The 24,832-nt window shown below is 41.9% G+C and overlaps 1 protein-coding gene across 3 annotated transcripts in view; it reads right to left on the bottom strand.

The window, feature by feature from the left end:
• The window catches only part of SGCZ (sarcoglycan zeta), a 1,301,913-nt gene that overhangs the window by 771,813 nt on the left and 505,268 nt on the right, over positions 1–24,832 (bottom strand). For all 3 annotated transcript variants that reach the window (XM_040334675.1, XM_040334676.1, XM_040334677.1), the window contains exon 4: positions 20,539–20,610. The gene's annotated coding sequence lies outside the window, so the exon portion shown is untranslated. The remainder of the gene's footprint in view (positions 1–20,538; positions 20,611–24,832) is intronic.

The raw sequence follows: 24,832 nt of genomic DNA, 5'->3' as shown, positions 1-24,832 counted from the left end.
CTCTTAGGATTGTCCGGCTCAGAGTAGTTACACCTTCGTAAAAATCTAACGGATTGGGTCCAGTCTTAGTGGTCAAAGTCATCTGCTACCCACAGCATTGTATGAGCATCGTATGAACAGCCTCAGATGATACACAGAGATGAACCAAATCTCCCTAAATAGGTTTTATGGCCCGGATTCACGTACGAGTTACGCCGGCGTATTTCCAGATACGCCGTCGTAACTCTGAGTCCGAGCTGTCGTATCTATGCGCCTGATTCTTAGAATCAGTTACGCATAGATTTGTATTAGATCTGACCGGCGTAAGTCTCTTACGCCGTCGTATCTTAACTGCATATTTACGCTGGCCGCTAGGGGCGTGTATGCTGATTTATGCCTAGAAATATGTAAATCAGCTAGATACGCCAATTCACGAACGTACGCCCGGCAGGCGCAGTACAGATATGCCGTTTACGTTAGGCTTTTCCTGGCGTAAAGTTACCCCTGCTATATGAGGCATAGATGAGGCGTACCAATGTTAATGGACGTTGTTCCTGTAAAATTTTGAAAATTTTACGTCATTTGCGTAAATCGTTCGCGAATAGGGCTGGGCGTCATTTACGTTCACGTCGAAAGCATTGGCTTCTTGCGGGTTAATTTGGAGCATGCGCACTGGGACACTTTTACGGACGGTGCATGCGCTGTTCGTAAAAAGCGTCATTTACGTGGGGTCACATTAAATTTACATAACACACGCCCACATCTACCACATTTGAATTAGGCGGGCTTACGCCGGCCTACTTATGCTACGCCGCCGCAACTTTGGTTTGAGAATACGGCACTTGCCTGTCAAAGTTGCGGAGGCGTAACGTAAATAGGATATGTTACGCCCACACAAAGATACACGATTCTACGTGAATCCGGGCCTCAATGTATATCTTCTATGCTCACATGTATATACCGTTTAGAAAGTTGAGATGATGTTAGGAGATTTTCTCTTAATGGTTAACACAGAGTGTGATGTCTGGAGGAAAGGCACACACCCCCTCTCATTATAGGCAGAGACTCTCAGAGCTGTTTTGTAATAGGAGTTTCTCTATGCTACTCTATTTTAGCAACCTCCTCCGACAAAAGATTCAGGCTGCTTTTGTCTAAAAAGTCTGAGGAGTTCTGGCTGATAACAGAGGAACCATTCAGAAGAGAGCTATAAGACTTAGCTAATGGAAAAGAGACAACAAAATACTGCAGATATATGAGCTCAAATTTCATGAATCGGGTTTACATCCACCTTAAGCTTCTACCATCACTTCCACAAACTGCATTTACCATCCCTCTTTCCCAGGGATATCCTGGCTCGTATCCACTTCTTCCATATTAATGAGCAGATGATGCGGGCTGCTAGACCCATGTGATCTTTACCTGAACCCTATTTAAAATTAACACTTTACAATAACATTTCTGCAACCACCTTGCAAGCTCACAAGGATTTGTGAGCTTGCAAGCATAAATTCACCTATAAGTGGGGGTTCCCTGTGAAGTTGAAGATCACATATCAGAATCAACAAATCTCTATTCAGACTCCCAAAGACAGAATCAAACAGCTGCATAACTGAGTTTAATTTTACATGCTCCACAAATGACTCCCAAAGCTATGCCATCCTCTAAAATGACTAACTATTGGTACACATGAGATCCATCTTAAATTCTCAGTGGTTCTGACAAAATATAATTTTGTTAGTTCAAGTTTGGAATTGATTACTAAATGTTGTACAGTTTACATGGTTTAGTCTGTGGAAGAGTGGATGCCATGTTGGTGCTACGCCCACGCTCCACTACTGCTGTGTGTTAAGCACACAGGCCCAGATTCACAAAAGAGATACGACAGCGTATCTCCTGATACCCCGTCGTATCTCTGTTTTAGGGTCTTCCTAAATATGCGACTGATTCATAGAATCAGTTACGCATAGTTAGCCCTAAGATCCGACAGGTGTAATTGTTTTACACTGTCAGATCTTAGGATGCAATACCGCGGCCGCCCCTGGGGGGAGTTTGCGTCGTAAACCAGCGTCGGGTATGCAAATTAGTAGTTACTGCGATCCACGATGGTTTTTCGCGTTCGCTACATCGCTGCTAGTCTAGTTTCCCGTCGCAAAGTTAGTCTTCATTTTAGGTGCCCTAACTTTACACAGCACATGTATGTGCTGTATAAAGTATGGCCGTCGTTCCCGCGTCGAAATTTAAAATGTTTTCCTTCTTGCGTAAGACGTCCGGGAATACGGAAGTACGCTACGCATGTCGCCGTTCGAAAAAATGACGTCACTTCGCGCAAAGCACGGCGGGAAATTCAAAAGGGAGCATGCGCAGTAGGTCTGGCGCGGGAGCGTGCCTAATTTAAATGGCACACGCCCCTTTGAATTACACGGGCTTACGCCGGAGGCCGCCGGTGTAAGTTTTCACGCAAGTGCTTGGTGAATCAGGCACTTGTGATGAAAACTTGCGGCGGTGTAACGTATCTACGATACGTTACGCCGCCGCGATTCTACGTGAATCTGGCCCACAGTTTCTTCCAGGTTTTCCTTTTTTTTTTTTATATTATGTTACTTATTTGTGTATTAAGATTGCTACTTGATTCTTACAATTGTGTACAGTATCCTCTACACTTCTGTGGACACTATTAAACTCTAATTTTCAGTGCTCATAGATACTGTATTGATTGTTGTCGTTCATAACCTTTGATTTTCTGCTTTGGTACTCATTGTAATTTGACCCCTCTCTGAACTATAGTGGTATCTCCTCCCCTACACCCTCCATGTCATTCATAATATGCCATGCAAAGCTTTAAGCATGTAACCACCATCACGCTACATGCCAATGGCTACATTACACTGCAGCTCTGGCTCCCAGACATCACAACAAACTATTTCGACTCTGTATGGCTGCACACCTTAACCACCTCCCGCCAGACGACTTTCTACAGCTGCAATGTGGATGTTAATTGCCGGGAGGCCATCTATATACAGCCTCCAGCCACTGGGGGGCACGCGAGCAAGGCCGGCGGCGCGCGCACGCCACCACGTCACTCATGTGCCGATGCGAATGCCTGGCGGCCGCTATGTTCGCCAAGCACCCGCGAATGGCAGTCACAGAGACAGGGACATGGATCTCTGTGTGTAAACACAGAGATCCATGTCCTGTCAGGGAGAGGAGACCGATGGTGTGTCCCTTGTATATAGGGATAACCATCGGTCACCTCCCCAGTCACTCCCCTCCCCCCACAGTTAAAAACACTATGCACGGAACACATTAACCCCTTCCTCGCCCCCTAGTGTTAACCCCTTCCCTGCCAGTCACATTTATACAGTAATCAGTGCATATTTCTATTATTGTTCGCTGTATAAATGAGAATGGTCCCAAAAATGTGTCAAAAGTGTCCGATGTGTCCGCCGTAATATCACAGTCGTGACAAAAATCACAGATCGCCGCCATTACTAGTACAAAAAAAAAATCATAATTCTATCCCCTATTTTGTAGGCACTATGGGCCTGATTCCCAAAAAGCTGTGTAAATTTAGGATTATCTAACTTATGTCATTTAAGTTACGGCGCCCTAAGTTGGTGTCGTAAGTACCGTATCCACAGCGCATTTGCGCACAAAATTGTGCCATCCTTAACCTAAGTTCCAATGCGTAAGGCGTGGTTATGGCAAGTGGGAATGAAGTGGGCGTGCTTCATTGTAATGAGCCGTGACCCCATGCAAATGAAGGGCCGGCCGTACTGCGCATGCGCGCACGAATCTGGACCTCACTGCGCATGTGCAGAACTTTGGTCATCGCAATCAGTGAGATAGGTAAAAGGCCAAGCGTACTTAGTTTGAGGATCGCCCTGTGTCTAAATAGCCCCAGTCAAACACACTTCTATTGCAAAAGTATTTCCCTGTGTTCCCTTTCTAAAGCAAGTTGCTTCTGCTTTGAACGTTTGTCAGTGTTTGTTGGTAAGATTTGTTTGTGAGAAAAGTGTTTGTGGAGTTGGAGGGTATAGTTGGTGTTTGTTTTTGATAATTTGTTCTTTGTTTTGATTGTTTGCCTGTTTGTTTTTGATAAGTGTGTCTTTTTTGGTGTGTGATTGGTTTTTGTTTCCCTTTTTTGCCTGTTTGTTTTAGAATTTATAGTAGCTGTCTGTATTTTTTTTTTTTTGCTTGTTTTTATTTTCTTTGTTGTGTGTGTGTATTGTTGTTTGTTTTTTGGGTGAGTTCCCTGTTGCTGGGTGTTGTCTGTCATGGCTCCCAAGCGCAGGAAGCTAAATTTTACAGTGGCAGAGAAGCATATACTTGCTCAGAGCGTCATTAAATATGGGCGATTTCTCCATGGCCCTGAGAGCCACAACACCACAACGGCCAGGAGGAAGGAGATCCTTAAAAATATTACCGATCGGATCAATGCGGCGGGAGACCAGGACCATCGCTGGAGTTCAAAAAAAGATCAATGACTTGAGGAGCGTGTCCCGGAACAAGCTGGCAACGCTGCATGCCCATACCAGGGGCACTGGAGGAGGGGGACCCTGCCCAGTCAGGATGAGTGAGGAGGAATGGGCAGTGGCCCAGTGTTTCCACCCACAGCAGGTCGTGGGCCTGCCTGGCTTTGACTCTGATCCTCTTATGAGGACAGGTAATTTTTTTGAATTTCTATCTGGTGATTAGCATGTGTGGGTGGGGGAAGGGAAGATGTGCCAAGTGTGTGGATCCACCAACCTGTGATTGTTTTGTGTCCTCCCCAGATGGCCAGGAGGTTGCAGCCCCATCAGCCCAGGAGGTTGCTGGGTCATCAGCCCAGGAGGTGGCAGCCCCATCAGCCCAGGAGGTGGCAGCCCCATCAGGTCAGGAGGTGGCAGCCCCATCAGCCCAGGAGGTGGCAGCCCCATCAGGTCAGGAGGTGGCAGCCCCATCAGGTCAGGAGGTGGCAGCCCCATCAGGTCAGGAGGTGGCAGCCCCATCAGGGCAGGAGGTTGCTGGCCCATCAGGGCAGGCTGCTGCACCACCCCCAAGACAGGCTGATGCAGAGTCCCAAGAAGGGCAGGATTCGCCATGGGAGGGGAGTGCCTACAACTCCCCTAATTTGGATGTTGAGTGGGAGGAGGATGAGGGGGAGGAAGATGACAATATTGAGATTGGGCAGCAAATCATGATGGGCCAAGATATGACCTTTGAGTCATCCCCTGAGGGAACCCCACAGGCGCCCAGCAGTCAGGCCACCATCATGGGTGGCCCCTCCCAACCCTCCTCCAACATGCAGCAGCACCCATGGCTCACTCCAACTCCTCCTTCAAGGCCACAAGCCTCAGGGGCAAGTAGGAGGCCGACCCCGGAAACCAGGGGGGGTTTGTGCGTCTGCCGGTCAGTCTGTTGAGGGACAATGCCCGGCAGACCCGCAGTCTGGCTGAACTCAAAAAATCTATGACCAAGGTGGAGCACAGCCTGGGTGCAATGAGGGAGTCACTGGGTGACGTGGCCACCAACTCAGTGGGGGTCATCACGTGTTTGTGGGACCTGAAAAACGCAACAACAGGCGTGGCCCAGGAGGTGACTGCCCTCACCCAGGCTGTGCAGGCCAATACACGGGCTGTGCAGGCCAATACCCGGGCTGGCCAGGCTAATACGGCTGACATTACTTCCTGTCTGACAAGGATAGCCGTTGCCTTGGAGGGAAGGCCAGCAGGAGGACAGACACCAGGGGAGGCTCCTTCTTCCCCTGCACAGACCCCCCCCCCATGAAAATACTCCCTCCCCTGCACAGACCCCCCCTATGAAAATACTCCCTCCCCTGCACAGACCCCCCCCGTGAAGATCCCCCAGTCGGCCGTGGCCGTCCCCGTGGCCATGCCCGTGCCCGTGCCCGTGGCAGTGGGCAGCCCAGAAGGAGCACTCGGCAACATCCTTAAGTTGCAGGGGTACTTTTGATTTTTTTTTTTTTTTTTTTTGATACTGTACTTATGATTTGGTTTATGTGTGTGAATGATGTGTGAATGTGGGGGGGTGGCATTCCTGAAAACATAAGGGTGTCACCCTCAGTTTTGGTGGAGTAGGGATCCCCAGGACCAGGGAGAAGTCATCCTAGGTTCCTGAATGGTGTATGAATGCACAGTGACATAATTGGAGCCGTGGCGGGGCGTTACTGCTCCCAAGTACCAAAGGGGGGGGGTACTTGGATCAAATCCAATTCGATGTGCATGTGATGTGTCTGTGCTAGGGACCACAGTGACGTGCATTCATGCATTCTCATTGTGAGATAATTAATGTGCGTTTTGTACCAAAAAAAAAAAATTCTCATTGTCATATAAGTAATGTGCATTTTATGTACAAAGAAAATATTTAAACGTCACATAATCTCTGTGATTTTTTCTGGGCAAAGCAAAAAAATAAAGATAATTAGGGTCCATTTACTGGGCAAAGATGCCTTCAGACAGTTGTCTCCTTATTGCCTGGCCCTCAGCAGACCGGGTAGAGGGGTTTGGGGGGGGATTGCCTGGGTGGGGGGTTAGGTCAGGACATATCTCAACATGCAGGCCCCTTCTCACAGCAAAATTATGGAGGATGCAACACGCCCCAATAATTTGGCAGACAAAGTCTGGGGAATACAAGAGTGTACCCCCGGTCTTGTCAAGGCATCTGAATCTGGACTTGAGAAGGCCAAATGTCCGCTCTACTATTGTCCGGGTCTGGATGTGCACCTCGTTGAATTTGCGTTCTCCGGGTGTTTGGGGGTTCCTAAAGGGGGTCATCAGGTGGGGTCCCAACGCATATCCAGAGTCACCTGTAAGGGAAAAGACAGGAGGATATTAGTCATGCATGTGCCCCTTGTGATGTCTGCATCATGGGGGGGGCATACCTGACACCAATGTCACTCACCAATCAGCCAGCTGTCTCCATACACATTCTGCTCCAAGTCTTGGTAGATCTTGGTCTGCCGTAGGATGTAACTGTCGTGGCACGACCCTGGAAACTTGGCACAAACGTGCCAGATGAGGCCATGGGCATCTACGATCACCTGGACGTTGATCGAATGCCAGCCTTTCCTGTTTCTGAACAGGTGTTCAGTTTCATGGGGGGGGCTGTAGTGCCACATGGGTGCAGTCTATCGCCCCGATGGTCCTTGGGAAGCCAGCAATGCTGTAGAAGTCTGTCATGGCTTGCAGACGCTGCTCCTCCTGGGTGGGCATCACAAACTGGTTGGTCATGCGCCGCAGTATGGCAGGGACCACCTGATGGACACATCGGCTCATTGTCGACTGCACCATCCCAGCCAGACCTCCAGATGCACGCTGGAATGAGCCACTGGATAAAAAATGGAGGGTTGCCATCACTTTATGAAGAGGTGTCAGGGCATGGGAGCGTCTGGTTGGGGTGATAAGATCCTCATGAAGTAGTTGGGTGATCTCCAGGATGGCCTCCCTATCAAACCTGTAGTTGCCATACACCTCATAATCTGGCATTTGCAAAAGATCACGCCGTGGACGATAAACTCTCGCCTGTGCCCTCATCCTCCTCCTCTGTGCCCTCCTCCTCCTTTGTGCCTGTAAGGCAGCAAGTGCCGTCAGAATCATAGCTGGCCCTGGCATTTTTCAACAAAGATCCTTCTCAACTATAGCTCTAAGCTCTAGTCACTACCTACAGCAAACCCTTCCACAGCATGTGTAAAATTAGGGCTGGTTTTATAATGTGGAAATTTAGTCAGGGAAACTAACAGGTGCGCACAGGGCGGAAAATACGGCGCACACACTTAATTTTGAGAATCGCCCTAACTCCCTCATTTGCATCTTTGCCTATCAAAAACAGCGGCGAGACTAGCGTAATTTGCGCCCGGGGATGCGCAGGTGTAACTAATTTAAGTACGGCTGAAAATACGGAAATCTTTGCTTAACTCGTTTTGAAGATCGTGCGCAAATATACGCGCAGTGTAAATTTAGAAAACTTGAGTTAAGTCTGCGTATCTCTTTTGGGAATCAGGCCCTATAACTTTTGTGCAAACCAATCACTATACGCTTATTGCGATATTTTTTTTTTAACAAAAATATGTAGAAGAATACGTATCGGCATAAACTGAGAAAATAAATGTATGTTTTTTTTTTTATTGGATATTTCTTATAGCAAAACGTAAGAAAATAGTTTTTTTTTTCAAAATTGTCGCTCTATTTTTGTTTATATCGCAAAAAATAAAAACCACAGAGGTGATCAAATACCACCAAAAGAAATCTCTATTTGTGGGAAAAAAAGGATGTCAATTTTGTTTGGGAGCCACGTCGCATGACCGCGCAATTGTCATTCAAAGTGTGACAGTTCTTAAAGCTGAAATTTCACCTGGGCAGGAATGGGGTATATGTGCCCTGTAAGCAAGTGGCTAATGTATGCCCATGTATAAGAGCCAAAAGACACTAGGGAAAACTGTAAAGATTAGCTTTTTTTTATTTATATCCATCAGCATACCTTCCAACATCAGAACTTGAGACAGAAAGTGCTCCCCAGAAAAATATGGGTATGGCTACTTTGTGCTGAATAGTGGGTGTTGCCTAAAGGGACAAGAGTTTTACAGATGCACTTTAAATCTAAATGTTCATTAAAACAAAACAAATAACAAACACACAAAATATGGACGGAATACTCATAATTTGTCTGAACCTACTTTAACCACTTCAAGCCCAGCCTATTTCATTTTCTTCCAGCCCAGGCCATTTTTCAGTGTTCTGCACTGTCACATTTTAAATGACAATTACTCAGTGATGCAGTACTGTGTTTTCTTCTTTTTACTATATACAGGAATAGTATGACTGAAGGAGGCATTTAATTCCCTTTCACAGCTGATCACTGTGAAAAGGAACATCTCACAGACTGCAGGCATGCAGTCTATGGGGCAGATCCACAGAGCGAGTACGCCGGCGTATCTACTGATACGCCGGCGTACTTTCAAATTACCCACGTTGTATCTTTGGTTTGAATCCTCAAACCAAGATACAACGGCATCTGGGTTAGATCCGACAGGTGTACGTCCTCGTACACCTTCGGATCTAAGATGCAATACTTCGGCATCCGCTGGGTGGCGTTCACGTCGTTTTCTGCTACGGGTATGCAAATTAGCTATTTCCGACGATCCACGAACGTACGAGCGGCCGGCGCATTTTTTTACGGCGTCTCTAGTTGGGTTTTTCCGGCGTATAGTTAAAGCTGGTATTTCGTCGCGTAAAGTTAGACCTGCCATGTCGTCCGTGAATCGGGATAAAAAAAGTTAAAAAAAATGACATTGTTGTGACGTAATTTAGCGCAATGCACGGCAGGAAATTTACAAATGGAGCATGCGCAGTTCATTCGGCGCGGGGACGCGATTCATTTAAATGAAACACGCCCCCTAATCGCCGATTTGAATTCCGCCGACAGAGATAGACTACGGCGCTGTAACTTACAGCGCAAATTCTTTGGGGATTCGAACCGGCCAAAAGTAAGTTATAGCGGCGTAGCGTATCTCACATACACTGCGCCCATCTATTTCTATGTGGATCTGCCCCTTTGTTTATATCTTTGATTTTTGTAAATGGTAAATTTATTTCAGTTTTATTTGTCCTGTACCTGTTCATGTGATCTGCTGTGTCTGGAGGGACCCTTATATTACTTTTCAGTGGGAGAAAAAAATTCAACCTTTGTGATTAGTGGACAGAATAAAAAAAGCTTGGTATTGTTGGTCAGTTGGAGGCAGAAATGCTAGGCACCGGTAAACAGTGAGAGGAAGAAATGTACATCATCAGTTGTAAGTGGGAGGAAAAAATGATTGCCATTGGTAGTCAGTGGAAAGAATAAATGGCAGATGTTTGTGGTCATAGGAAAAAGGGAAATGCCCTAGTGTCAAATGATAGTGGAAGGAACAAATGCCTGCTGGCAAAGATCAGTGGTATGTGTGTGTGGTGTGGTAATTGGTATTCAGTGGGGATGAAGGGAGACATTGCTGTGTTTTTTTTTTTTTTTTGCTAAAGAGGAATATATTTGAATGAATAATAGTATTCTGCTACTAATCAAATACAAAAAATTAAAAAATATATAAAAAAGTTACTATATATATATATATATATATATATATATATATATATATATATATATATATATATATATATATATATATATTACACATATATACATATATATACACATACACATACACATACAGTTCATATGTTATGTGCTTGTTGAGGGAAAAAGAGCAGTGATGTCCGTCAGCTTGTCTTGAGACCAAAGACAAAGAAATTTCAGCTGTCAGAGAAATTGTTTCACCAATTTAACAGTACATTTCACTCTATATGTCATGTATTTTTCTCATGAATCATTGCATAAAACTTTCATTATTGTGACTCTGAATTATAATATGTAATCACAAACAAGCAGTGACCACATTGACAGCAAAAAACCTACATTGTTAAATGTAAATTGATGTAAAAAAATTGAATGCCGTGCCACTATACAATGTAAATAAAATGAGCTATGGTCACATGCTTCGGGACCTTGGGCTTGTGATAAAAATTCTCTTCACTTGTCTGTTTGACCCAACCTCTGCTTGTTACTGACCACATTGTCCTGATTGACCTTGTATACCAAATATTCACCTGCGTACTCGCCATATTGTGCTTTCCTTGGCTTTAGTAACACAACTTCCATTTTAACCGGTCCAAAGGGGAGATCATTATTGCCTGTTCCCAAGAATGCTTCTGTAAATGTCTTATGGGCACCAACTTTATTATCTATTTGACTCCCACATACTTACCACCCTGCTATTCAGACTTTGTTGAAGAGGCTTTAGCTCTACCCCCTCACTGATTGTATATGACGGCCCCATTGGACTGCTGCCGGGGGGCATTTCCTCCTGGGGATCTGTTTTCCTTTGTATTGAACTAGAAAGTCAAGAAACATTAGAGAGAGCCCGAGAAATAGCTTTATTTGTCAATCCACTTTCCCTGTGGCAGCAGGAATCTGTTTTGTAGAAAAATATATTTTTGTCCTTTGATTATAGAGGTCTAAACAAATTATTATCCCAAATATATACGCTGAGATTTCTTGGGCCATTTTATTCTGACCTACCTTGATGACAGTGCGATATACCCCTCCTCTCTATGTTTCTGCTATTCTCTTCAGGCTCAGACAGCACTTTATATTGGAGATGAGCTGAAGTGGCCTGGGTTTGATTCAAGGTTTGGTGAACTAATAAGAATCTCACCTGACAAAAAGGAGCCACGTTGGTATAAATTTGAGCTGAATCAATTTAAAAGTGCCCTATTTTTTTTCTGTGCTAATAGGCATGGGGGTGTTCACAGCTTCTATTTAAAAATAACTTTGTATAAATAACATTTGGATATTTTTTTTTATATATTGTATGTGTTAACTATTTTAAACCACTTAAAAATCCCCCTCTTTCCCATTATCTCCCCCTTGGGGAGGTATGGGGACTTGCTTTATTTAAACTTTGTTTTATATTGGGTATAGTGCCAGGTTGTTTACACAAAGTGCCCTCCCCCCACACTTAACTACCCACCTTGTCTCTATGTTAATGAGGTCAAGGGCCTCTTCCTCACAACCCTGGCTTAGTGGTTGTCAGTAACTGCAGGTGGAGGAATTATTTTAATCTGAAAGCCCCCTTTAGCGATCAGGGGGCACCCAAATACCAACCAACCATGTGAATGTTTGGTGAACAAAAACAGCTGTATTCTGGAAATAAAGACACCCAAATGTCTGACAAGTCCATTATTAGAAACATTTAAATCCCCAAAAATTCCCTCTCATTGTAAATACACGCAATGAAGCTCAAGGAAGCATTTGTTTCAGCACCTGCCTTAGCCCACCTGGATCCTTGCCTGACATTTATCCTAGAGTTTGAAGCATCTGAGGTCATGGTTGGTGCTGTACTCTCTAAATGCTCACCTTCCACTAACCTGGATCATTCTTGCTCCTAATTATCCTGCAAGTTCTTTAACTCCAAGGCCAATCACATCACTTGTATTTATTTCACTATAACGTATATTGCCCATGGTCAAAGAATGTCACAGTACACTCCCCCTTCCATAGTTTTGTGTCCTGCTCCAAAATATCCAAATATTGGCTACCCTCCATCCAGATCTTTCTTTGTCTACAACAGATTCAGCAAAAACTCTGATTGATATAGCCAGTATTTCTGTATTAACTACACATATTGATGCCAGATGGATGTGCTACTGCTCTGTGTTCTGTTGTTTCTGGAGGTATCTATTGTTGCTGGAGGTATCCATTGTTGCTGGAAGTATATATTATTGCTGGGTGGTGTAGTGTTGATGGGGGGGATCTTTTGTTGCTGCATGGTCTATTGTTGCTGGAGGAATTTGTTATTGCTTGGGGGATCTATCAGTGCTAGGTGGTTTATTGTTCTTGCAGGGTTCTATTGTTGCTGGAGAGGGGCACACTATTGTTACTGGGTGGTGTCTTACTGCAATACAAATCTAGTGTTGCTGTAGGGGTCCCATATTGTTGCTGCTGAAGGACTAAATGTCAAAACATATTTCCTGTGTGTTGCACATATGCATGTATAGCTCCACAAAATTATGTTTGGTTTCATTATCTATGAAAATAGGCGGTGCTGGGAGTTGGGTAGGAGTTGGAGACAGGGGGCGGTACTGGAAGGTAGGTAGAGGATGGGGACAAGGGTGACCCAGGGGCAGAAAGTATCTGCACCTATTTTTTTGTGAAAAGCCCTGCCTAATACTATCTAAATGTAAACCTTTAAGGACAAGATAAGAAAAGGTTAAACATTTAGAAATTAAAAATGATTCTCTCTCATGCCTTTTTTTTCCATCATATACTGAACGGCTACATGGGCTCACCTTAACTCACAGACTGTCCTTAGCCAACAAAGCACAAGAGAATAATATTATGCTGATTACTAGACAATATAAATGTCCAAAAATTTTGTTTGTCCCAGTTTCCCTGATTGTTGTTGCATAAGAGACAAGGGGACCCATATTAGGTGGGAATTAGGATCAATGATTTATACTACAAGTTAACAGAGACCTGTTAAGCTATTAAATCAGCTAAAAAAGTTCACTGTGATACTATTAATGGCAGAATGGAGGTGCAACTTAATGCCATTTGAAATCTTTAACATTTGTTGTCCAGGGAAATCGATAAAACGGAAAAAAAATTAAGGAAATGGACTCCGTGGCGTTCTTCCCACCCCTATCCAGAGTTCAGAACCTGGAATACTGAATGATAAAAAAATAATAGTATGGTTCCACGATAGAGACATTTTGTATATGTGTTTTGTTTGTTCCTTTTTTTATTTTTTTTATTTAAGATATTTTGAATATAGGGCCAGATTCACAAAAGAGATACGACGGCGTATATCCTGATACGCCGTCGTATCTCTGAGATACGATTGTCGTATATATGCGCCTGATTCATAGAATCAGGTTACGCATAGATAGCCCTAAGATCTGACAGGTGTAAGTGACTTACACCGTCGGATCTTAGGCTGCAATTCTAGGCCGGCCGCTAGGTGACGATTCCATTGCGGTCGGCGTAGAATATGCAATTGACTAGTTACGCCGATTCACAAACATCCACTTTGCCCGTCGATGTAAATTTACGTTGTTTCCGTAAAGATACATCGCGTAAAACTAAAGCTGCCCTCTAGGTAGTCTAGCCAATGTTAAGTATGGCTGTCGTTCCCGCGTCAAAATTTTAAATTTCACGTCGTTTGCGTAAGTCGTCCGTGAATGGCGCTGGACGCCATTTACATTAACGTCGAAACTTGCGACGTCATTTAGCGCAATGCACGTCGGGTAATTTTAGGGACGGAGATTGCTTAGTACGTTCGGCGCGGGAACGCGCCTAATTTAAATGGTCCCCGCCCCAATTGAATTAGGCGGGCTTGCGCCGGGCGGATTTACGCTACGCTGCCGCAAGTTTACAGGCAAGTGCTTTGTGAATCAAGCACTTACGCTGTAAACTTGCGGCGGTGTAACGTAAATGGGATACGTTACGTAACTCTATAAATTGCTTATACTCATATTTTTTTTCTGGAAATTATATGATTTATCCATTTGTTTTTGAATATTTCAGGATCTCTTTCCTTTTCCTTTCTTTTGTTATATTTACTAACTTAATAAGATTAAACACAAAAAAAGTATTTATTTTTTAAATTAGCAATGCAGACTATGACTATAACCTCAATACTATATGCAAGATGAACAGCAGACACCTAAACCCACGTTATGCTTAGTAAATATTGAACATGTCTGGGTAATGGATGTTAATTTATTGTTAATGTTGTAATTTCTTTAGTTTTGTGCATTACAATCATTAAGTATAATTTGGTGATATTTTTCTACATCATACACAAAAAAAATAAGGATTTCACTTAACTACATGCCGACCAGCCGCCGCAGTTCTACGGCGGCAGGTTGGCTCTCCTGCGCGAAAGCCCGTAGCTCTACGTCGCCTCGCAAAGCGGCCACTAGGGGCACGTGCACGCCGCCGGAGGCACGTGCATGCCGCCGGAGGCGCGTGCGCCCCCCGTTTGCTCCTGACTCCCGCTCACTGCCGTGGACCCGCGGTCGCTCATTACAGAGCGAGAACCGGGAGCTGTGTGTGTAAACACACAGCTCCCGGTCCTGTCAGGGGAGAAATGCCTGACCATCTGTTCATACAATGTATGAACAGCGATCAGACATTTCCCCTAGTGAGTCCACCCCCCTTCAGTTAGAACACACCCAGAAAACATACTTAACCACTTCCCCGCCCCCTAGTGTTAACCCCTTCCCTGCCAGTGGCATTTTTATAGTAATCAATGCATTTTTATAGCACCGATCGCTATAAAAATGCCAATGGTCCCAAAAATGTGTCAAAAGTGTCCGAAGTGTCCGCCATAATGTCGCAGTACCGAAAAAAAATCGCTGATCGCCATTACTAGTAAAAAAAAAAAAAAAAATTAATAAAAATGCCATAAAACTACCCCCTATTTTGTAAACGCTATAACTTTTGTGCAAACCAAATAAACGCTTATTGCGATTTTTTTTTAAGAAAAATATGTAGAAGAATACGTATCGGCCTAAACTGAGGAATTTTTTTTTTTTTTTATATATTTTTGGGGGATATTTATTATGGTAAAAAGTAAAAAATATATATTTTTTTCAAAATTGTCGCTCTATTTTTGTTTATAGCGCAAAAACTAAAAACCGCAGTGGTGATCAAATACCACCAAAAGAAATCTCTATTTGTGGAAAAAAAGATTGCCAATTTTGTTTGGGAGCCACCTCGCATGACAAATCGCAAAAGGTGCTCTGGTCTTTGACCAGCAATATGGTCCGGGGCTTAAGTGGTTAAAAACCAACCGGGGGTTGTAAATGGGCTTGTGTCTATTTACACACACCTACCTCCAGTCTGATCTGGTCCCTAAAAAAAAAAAAAAAAAAGAAGGGGGATCCTTCCTCCTCCATTTAAGTGAATTAAATCAGAGGGCAGTTGGGTGTAAATGGACTCTGAAGTCTACAGCTGCCAATATAGCAGAAAGGGATCTGTCTGCTCTGCATAAACTGACAAATCCCCAGCTGAGTCTGCCATGTGAAAGGAGCCTTATTCACAGTTTTAAATGGATTTTGGCAATATAATGGATAGTTGAAAAAATGCAATATAACATGGTCTACATTACTTTAAAGGTACTCCATAAAGCAGATATTGACAACCTCTGGCACGCCTGTCCATACTGGCATACAATGTCTATTTAACTGTCACCTAAAGACTGCTGTCATAGGCAGTAATTGACTGCTCACAAGGCTGTCAATTACAAATCTTGACCTGCCCACCAACCTCCCTGATGTAACTGATGTCATAGACAGCATAGGCCTGTCGACAACTGATGGTGGTGTATGGTATAAGCCCCTATGCCCACCTGCTGACACTTTTTCTCCTCTATTTGAAGCTACTACAGCAGATGTGTGAAACCCCTGCATTTATTAAGGGTTTGGGGCTGCTAGGCTGATATCCTCCACCAGTGTTTGAAGGAAAGAAAAATGCATAATATATGGCCAGCTAAATGAATCTCTAAAAAAAGTTTTTTTACTCACTATTGAGTGCTCCACAGCCAAGATAGAGAATGTATAGTTTAACATACATTAACTCTTAATGTCCATTGAATATTATCCCTAATTTTTGCACAATTCAGAACTGTTAAGCAAAAGTCCCAGGTTCTTAGACTGGGAGTCTTTAAAGTGGAATTCAAATATCATAATTAAAATAAGGCACTTCTTTTACAGCGTATGCTAAGCACGCAGTTGCTGCTGTTTACTGTAGAAATGACAGTTTGATTCATCTTTGATATTATACACAGTGGTCTTCTGCTGAAGGGGGCCAGTAAATGACAGTATCTCCCCTCTTCCATTTGCAGAATGCCTTGTATTCTGTGATTTTTTTTAAAGAGTCTAAAAGAAGGGGGGAATAAACAACAATGCACTGTACAAGTATCTGAACTGTCAGTCATAGTGCCAGAAGAAAAACGAAACTGACATTTCTACAGTAAGTAAGCAGCAGTGCTTTGGTTTAGCATACTCTTTATTAGAAGTATGTTATTTAAATGGAAAACCTGTTTATCTCATGAGTTGGTCATTTATCACCACTTCATACAGCTAATTGATCTGCTCTTCTCGATAGACACTTTATAATAATTGTTAAATAAGACCTAAACAAAATTACTAAAACTTCATATACATTTAAAAATGTTAATAAAAGTTTCAAAGTTGTTTTCAATCTTTTTAAACCTATAGATTTGAATAAAATAATACCTGGTAATTCTTCCATGAGTATTTATATTCATGCACTTTCTGCTATAGAGTGGTTGTGGATGATTCCGCAGTAAACAAAGCAAAAGGAAAAGAGTAAAATAAAAGGAGAGAACTGCTGCCCCTACAAATACAATCACCTAAGTGGAGTACAAAGAGTTAATTAGTAAGGGTGTAGGTGTAGCGCTGTTGCTCAGAAATTCTTTTAGTGTTATAACCAATATGATTAAAGGTAGTCATAAAGTGACAGAGGCTAAAGTGGATGAATAAACCAAAAATCCTCTTTAATGTACCTCCTTTGGGCTGTGCATTGTTAGCTTCACAAAATTTAAAGTGACAGATGCTTGCGTATTGTACCCTCTGCAGAGCGCAACACTCTGTTAATTTGTGAATGTATTTGCCTAAAAAATTGGTTAATGGTGACGCGTGCTGACAAAATAAATATTGCACTCTTCCTTTGTGGCTCCTTTATGGTGTGACTGGTGCTTTTTTTATGTGTGTGGGGGTTAGACTCCCTGCTAATTAGTGCAGAAAGCTATTGCAACATTCAGCAGTCTAACATGTTAAAGTGAATAAGGAAATGCACAAATAAAAAATATGGATATGCAAAATAAAAAATATTTTTAAACAACTAAAAAAACAGAAACTCAAATAGATATTGACAGTCCTTTAGCATTGAGTGCTCCAGAAAAATCAATAACGTGACTTGAGGTCTTCAGAAGTGACCAATGCTCTTCAAAGAAGAAATTATTTGAGCCTTCTTAACCCCCTTAGAGGTAAACCCGAGCGTGACTCGGGGTAGGTTTCCAATGTTAGGATCGGTATCCCCGAGTCACGCTCGGGGTGGACGTGCAGAGTGTGCAGCGGCGCGGCTTACCTTCTCGCTGGATCCACAGGCAAGTTACTTACCTTGTCCCTGGATCCAGCGATGCCTCCGCGCTGTGTGAGCGAGCGGGTCCTCCTCGCTCGATTCACAGTGTCCCCGTGTGCCGCCGATCTCCGTTCCCTGCGACGTTACGACGCACGGGAGCGGAGAACGGCGCCAAATTCAAAAAAGTAAACAAACACTTTACATACAGTATACTGTAATCTTATAGATTACAGTACTGTATGTAAAAAATACACACCCCCCCTTGTACCTAGTGGTCTGCCCAGTGCCCTGCATGTACTTTTATAAAATAAAAAATGTAATTTCTGCCTAAAAACTGTAGATTGTCCAAAAGTGTCCCTTTATGTCAAAAATGGTTTTAGATCAGCTAGAAAACAGCGATAATAAATTATAATCACTTGCAGAAATGTGCGATAGCGATTTGTGGGGAAATTCGTCATAAAAAAAAAAAATAATGATAGCGACAATTCTTCAACTGAGCAAATTTCAGTGATTTTGAGTTGATTACATTATTGAATAATTTTTATTATAATTATATTATTATTTGTTATAATTATTTATAATTATTTATTATATTATAATTTATAATTTTGTTTTAAAAAAAAATCATACCTGGGATGCCTACAAGACTCTTGCTTGGTCAGATTTAAGTGAGTTATTTCTAAAAATTACAGGCCTACAGTATAAAACGCCAAATTTCCTTGCAAAATAATTGTACCGCTTTTGGTACGTAATTCCAGACAGAATCATACCGCCAGGGAGGTTAATTAGGTCATATTGGTGTTGGTGATCTTATGCGTGTTCTTATTATGAATGCACTCACTAGATTCCTTTACCCCACCAGGGGGTGCAGCGCAGCCACAGTATATGCCACTGTGTAGCACTCTAGGAATGTTGGCTTTGTGGTTTGCTAAATTGCGGTCCTCCAATATTAGCATAGGAGAAGAGAAATAATGTTCAGGGTGATAACGCTTATAAATGTTTTACTTTTAAAAATCAATGGATATATACTCAGATTTAAGTGCACAGTAACAGACATGTGAAAAAACACAGGCGCAGATCAAAAATTCCTTCCACGGCCCTGACCAGAAGTGACGCAAAGACCTTCTGTAACTCTGACCTTCTGTAACTTGGTTAATTCATCCACTTTAGCCTCTGTCACGTTATTAATATCTTTAATCATATTGGTTATAACACTAAAATTATTTCTGAGCAACAGCGCCACACCTACACCATTCCTAATTTACTTTCTGTCATAAGATGACAACTGCTCCAATTGTGCTCCAGCAGTGTAAATTTTGACCTTTGACAATGAGTACAAGCAGCCATGCTGACACACATAGGGATGCACTGCCAGGGAAGTTATGTGCAGTAGACATATGGGTGCATGCATATAGACAACAACTGGCAAAAAAAGGCTGGAGCAAATCTGTAGTATTGAGGAGCATAAAATAATAAAACAAAAGTTGAAAATATAATTTTATGAAGAAAAAAAGACAAAAACATGACACTTGTTTGATACACAGTGCTTTAACAAATTATTTTCCAGTTAAGGCTTAGATCTCCTTTAAGGCTACCCAGAAGCTAACTATTTTTAAGAGTAAAATCTTTGTTATAATCTTTGTGAATTGACTTACACATACAAAAAGCTAAAAGGTCAATAACATCCAGGCAGTAATTGCAGTGGATATATGTGATAACGACTTTAGTGAGTTGTTAAAAAAATCTAAAAATAAATAGAATTGAAAAATAAATTAGCAAATGAGTAGCAATGAAAATTCCACGTGTCCGAATTTTGTAAATTGGGTCCATTGTCTCTTAAACTAAAAATATTTTCACCTTTCAGGTCAACTTCATTATATCAAATAAAAATGAGAATAGCTCCCATAAGTGAGTCCAAAGAGATGTCAATACAAATTCAAAATACAATAACTATAGCGTATTAAATCACACACAAGGTAAACAGAGATAAGAGAGCAGCAGCAAAGAACACAGAGGTATTACATAGGGAAAAGTTTTTCATAAATATTATCTGCAAATGAGAGGGCTCATTTAGACTTTGCTAAAGAGATAAGAAGTGTAACAATTCCATAACAAACAGAAAAATATCAGTTGTAAATCTTTTCCTGCAAAACTTTAACACAGGGAAGATAATGACTTTTTTGCACAGATGACAGTGCTTACTCTAGGGGTAGCAGTATAAAGATAGGCCTAGACAGTAGCTTGATTTCACAAGGTTATTGGACTCTCCGTAGCCAAGTAATATACAACAATGCAAATGTTTTCAACATTTCTGACAATACAAATACAAATAAAGTTTTATCAAACATATTAAATACAATCTAGCTTCAAATAAATATAAAAAATGGATCTGTCTGTTTTGTTTTCATAAGATCTGTTTCTTCATGATAACATTCCCATCAGATTGATTTATGCCAAAAAAGCAGCCTTTCTTGAAACAGAAGAACAACTAAATTCACCAGTGCATCTACATACTACAATATGCAGTAAATGAAAATGTATAGCAAAACAGGTAACCATAGGGCACACATTAATAATTCCCAAAGTGTGCCAGAAATATAAGACAATAAAGCATCAGTGAGATCTCTGCATGTAATACTACAGAGTTTTTCTAACGTACTGCTAAAACAATGCGATCCAAAAATGTTCAATGTTTAGTAGATATTCTGCTGATCAAAAATATATAATCTCTATTGAAATACAATATTATGGCAATCTTTTATACACCATAAGGCCAAAGTTTTACAATTAACAGTTCTAATTTAAACTTCTACTATGTATATGGAAAATGTAATATCTGTTATTAAACAGATATGCTCCTACCTCAGTACATTAGTGATAGCTCAGATCTTCCCCCAATGTACTTTATCTTCAAGTTATGCTTCAGCCACCACCCTGAGGAAAACAAAAAATAAATGTCAGAAGCAATACACACGGTAAGCACAATAATAACTGTTACGAAAGTCCCTTTAAATGTATAACCAAAAACGTTTTTTTCCAGTTTTGTATTGCGTAGGGAATACAGTATATGAAATTATTTTGCTGTCTGTGTCCCATCTGGGTATTTCCTATCTCAGAGACACAGCAGGAAGTAAAATAAGATCTCTTCAAATCAAATAAATATCCCCACTTACTTGCCATCGTACCATGTTTTATCCTTAAGGCCCCGTACACACGACCGAGTTTCTCTGCAGAATTCAGCCAGAAACTCGATCGGAGCTGTATTCTGCCAAGAAACCCAGCCGTGTGTACACTTTCGGCCGAGGAAACCGACGTGTTCTCTATTTCCTCTTTAGTCAACGGGGAAACTTGGCTCGCCAAAATGCTCGGCGGCTTCACAAGGAACTCGACAGGCAAAACGATGTGTTTTGCCCGTCGAGTTTCTCAGACGTGTGTACGGGGCCTCAAACATTTTCCCTTACCTCCCATACCTGTGACAACTCAAACATTCTGGATTTTAGCAACACTTTGTGTACTGGAGATAATGGTCACAATAACCAAGAGTCAAGGTACATGTTTCCAGAGCAATAAGAACCCAATAAGGGCTCTAACCTCCCAAACGCTATCCAATCTAAAACAAAAAAGTGTTGGCTTTAAGTAAAATATATATATAAGGGGTGCATACTTAACTGGTATTGGTCAAGGTAAACCTTGCATGAAGCAGAAACACGCAGGAGTTGTTTAAGCAGATTTGCCCTTTACTTTTATTTAGCAAGCCAATAAACAAACATAACCTCAGCTTAAAAAGAGCATTGCACAGCAAGTCCAAAGCATCTGCCTCTAGCTATACTCAAGTCCATTTCTGACCTTGGATTAAAAGGGTTTTCCCACTAAGATCTCTACAAAGGCACTGGCTGAAAGGATTGTGGACATTGTATTATTATTATTATTATTATTATTATTATTATTATTATTATTATACAGGATTTCTACAGTGCAAAGTGGAAACAAAGCCTAAGATAGCACTCCCTAACTTCAGCTGTTGAGGAGTGCTTATTAAGCATTACCTCTGTGTTGTATTCAAGTCCAGGCTGTGAGGCTCAATGTGGAACAGCAGGGTATCCACAGATATCACTCAGTGGAATGATACTGCAGGAAGGTGAGTGGGGACCAGAGCAAGAAACAAAGTTGGTAATCAGCAGAGCAGGAGATCAGCAGAACAGAGGGTCAGAAGGACAGCAGAGTGGAGTTTCAGCAGAACTGAGATTCAGCAGAGTAGAGGAGAAGGTGGTGTGGGCATTGGGGATTACTACTGAATGGAAGGGTGTTACTATTTAGCAGTGAGGGGGGTATTGCTACTGAGAGGGGATAATGTACTACTGAGTGTGGGGATGGAATGTACTAATGAGCATGGGGGGGTTGAAATGGGGTAAGGGGGAACGTACTACTGAGTGGGTGGGAGAACAACTGAGCCAGGAGACTGATGAGCTGGTGATCTGAGCGGAGGTATTAATTAGCCAGGAAACTGATGATCACAAGGCATTTGCTAAGCTTAATTAAATCTTCAAAAAAAAGCATTACAAAAGCATCAAAAACACATCATAAAAGTATGTCAAAATGGTAGGCACAGGTGTAAACTAGCCTCAAGAGTATTTACGTAAACACACCTAGATCTGAGAATTCTTAGACAAAAGAAGTCGTTTGATCTGCATTATACATTTATTGATAAGGTTACATAATATTAACAAATACTGTAACATACTATTTGCAACACAATTGGGGTTATTTACTAAAGGCAAATCCACTTTGCACTACAAGTGCAAACTACAATTACAAAGTGCACTTGAAATTGCACTTGGAAGTGCAGTCGCTGTAGATCTGAAGGGGACATGCAAGGAAAATAAAAAACAGCATTTTAGCTTGCACATGATTGGATAATAAAATCAGCAGATCTTCCCCTCATTTCAGATCTACCCCTCAGATTTACAGCACATGCACCTCCATGTGCACATTCGGTGCAATTTCAAGGGCACTTTGCACTTGTAGTGCAAAATGGATTTGCCTTTCGTAAATAAACTCCAATGTGCAGTAAAAGTATGGCAATTTACATTATATTTACCCAGAAAAAATAATTACACAGAAAAGCATATTTACAATATGATTTACAGTACAAGTATGGAGTTAGTTTGGCTATACATGAGTCCTAAACAAACTGACCTGATTCCCCCATCTATACATTTGATAAGAATGGAGGAATCCTTCCTGCTGTGTCATTGTACTCTGACAGTAGGGAGACTTCCACCCTGGAGATCAGCAGAGTGGATTAACAGAATGTCAGGATGGTTTAACAGCAGTCAGTTGGCAGATTGACTTCTGTTTAACCACAGTGGCCACATACAGATGGAGATTCATCGGGTCCTCGCTGAGTGTTGGAAGAACAACATGTAATGTAAAGTTGCTTTATAATGTGAGATATATATATATGCATTATACCTATCTATAGGTGGCACTGCAGTATTATAGTGTGAATTCTCTGTGGTAATGTAATCACAGGATGTACCTTCTGTATCTAAGTGTGTACTTGTATTCTCCTGTTTCCTGTAAGAGATGCATTGCTAATAATCCATGAAAGTAAAGCTATCCTCTGCATACAACAAGCTTCCTGTGCACGATTTCAATAACCTGCTAATACTGAGCTGGCTGAATTTCAGTCCATACATGGCCAGTAGGGATGAGCTTCGTGTTCGAGTCGAACGTATGTTCGACTCGAACATCGTATGTTCGATCGTTCGTCGAAATACGAACAGAACGGGTCATTCGCACCAAATTTGAGTGACGCACCACGGGCCATAATTCACTGCGGCATTGCTGGCTGATGATTGGCCAAGCATGCACTATGACCCGCATTCTTGGCCAATAACAGCTTGCAAAAAACGGAGAGCCATAATTGGCCAAAGCCAGGGTGGCTTTGGCCAATTGTGGCTCAGGGGGTTTAGTACACGCCCCACACTATTAAAGGCCGCCTGCGGGTCAGCCTTGTGTAGTGTGTTGCAGTGGTTAAGAGAGGACAGAGAGCGTTTACAAAATAGGGGATAGTTTTATTGCATTTTTATTAATTATTTTCTTTACTACTAATTGCGGCGATCAGCGTTTTTTTTTCGTGAAAATTTAAAATGCATTGTTTACTGTAAAAATGACAATTACAGTTTGGGAGTTAACCAGTAGGGGGCACTGAAGGGGTTATGTGTGACCTCATATGTTTTTCTAACTGTAGGGGGGTGTGGCTGTAGGTGTGACATCATTGATTGTAATTCCCTATATAAGGGAACACACAATCAATGCGGGCGCCACAGTGAAGAACGGGGAAGCTGTGTTTACACACAGCTCTCCCCGTTCTTCAGCTTCGGGGACCGATCAAGGGACTCCAGCAGCGATCGGGTCGGGGACATTTCATATGTGTATGCGCCCATTATAATTTCTTGCCCTCCTGTCTCCTGAGCTACTTACTAGATCAAAAAATAAATAAATATGTTTTTTGCCTTAAATATCTACCTTAAATAATATTGCTAATTGCATATTTTATTTGTGTGTAGCCTAAATACTCTAATTTGCACTTAAAACTGTAATTGTGTAACTTTTGGAAATGCCAGTAAAAAAAACTTGTCTGTGCCAGTAAAATTTTGGTGTGTTTCAGTAAATTTCAATCTGGTAGGTTGTCAACATTGGACCACGCTATATGAAAAGTTCAAAGTAAATAAGTAGGTCACTTAAAAACAGTCCCCAGTGAAAAAGTACTTGTGCTTGGAACAATCATGAAGATATCGAAATCCCAAGTAAAGTGCTGGTGCTTGAAATATTGATAAGAAAAATCCCCTTATAGATGTGCACTCACCCCTTGGACTGGACCAACTATCGCTAGTTAGGTCAAATGCGCCTTCATTAGGATGGCGACGCCGGCAGCCGATCCCATGGACGGATCGGCCTCGGGGGGGGGGGGGGGGCGCGATATCACAGACTTAAAAAAAAATTGCGGCTGGAACACTGCTTTAATAAACTATTGCAAAGCAAAATATCTGTGGTCAAAATGTTGTAATCAATAGTAACCAATCCATTTTCAGATTACAATGTTCTTTGAATTAAAGCATAAGATATACAGTATATATATATTTTGAGTTTC

Source organism: Rana temporaria, chromosome 1 (genome assembly GCF_905171775.1).
Source record: "Rana temporaria chromosome 1, aRanTem1.1, whole genome shotgun sequence".
Classification (NCBI taxonomy): Eukaryota; Metazoa; Chordata; class Amphibia; order Anura; family Ranidae; genus Rana; species Rana temporaria.
Note: the sequence above shows the minus strand (reverse complement) of the source record. Positions and strands in the feature narration are given on the sequence as shown.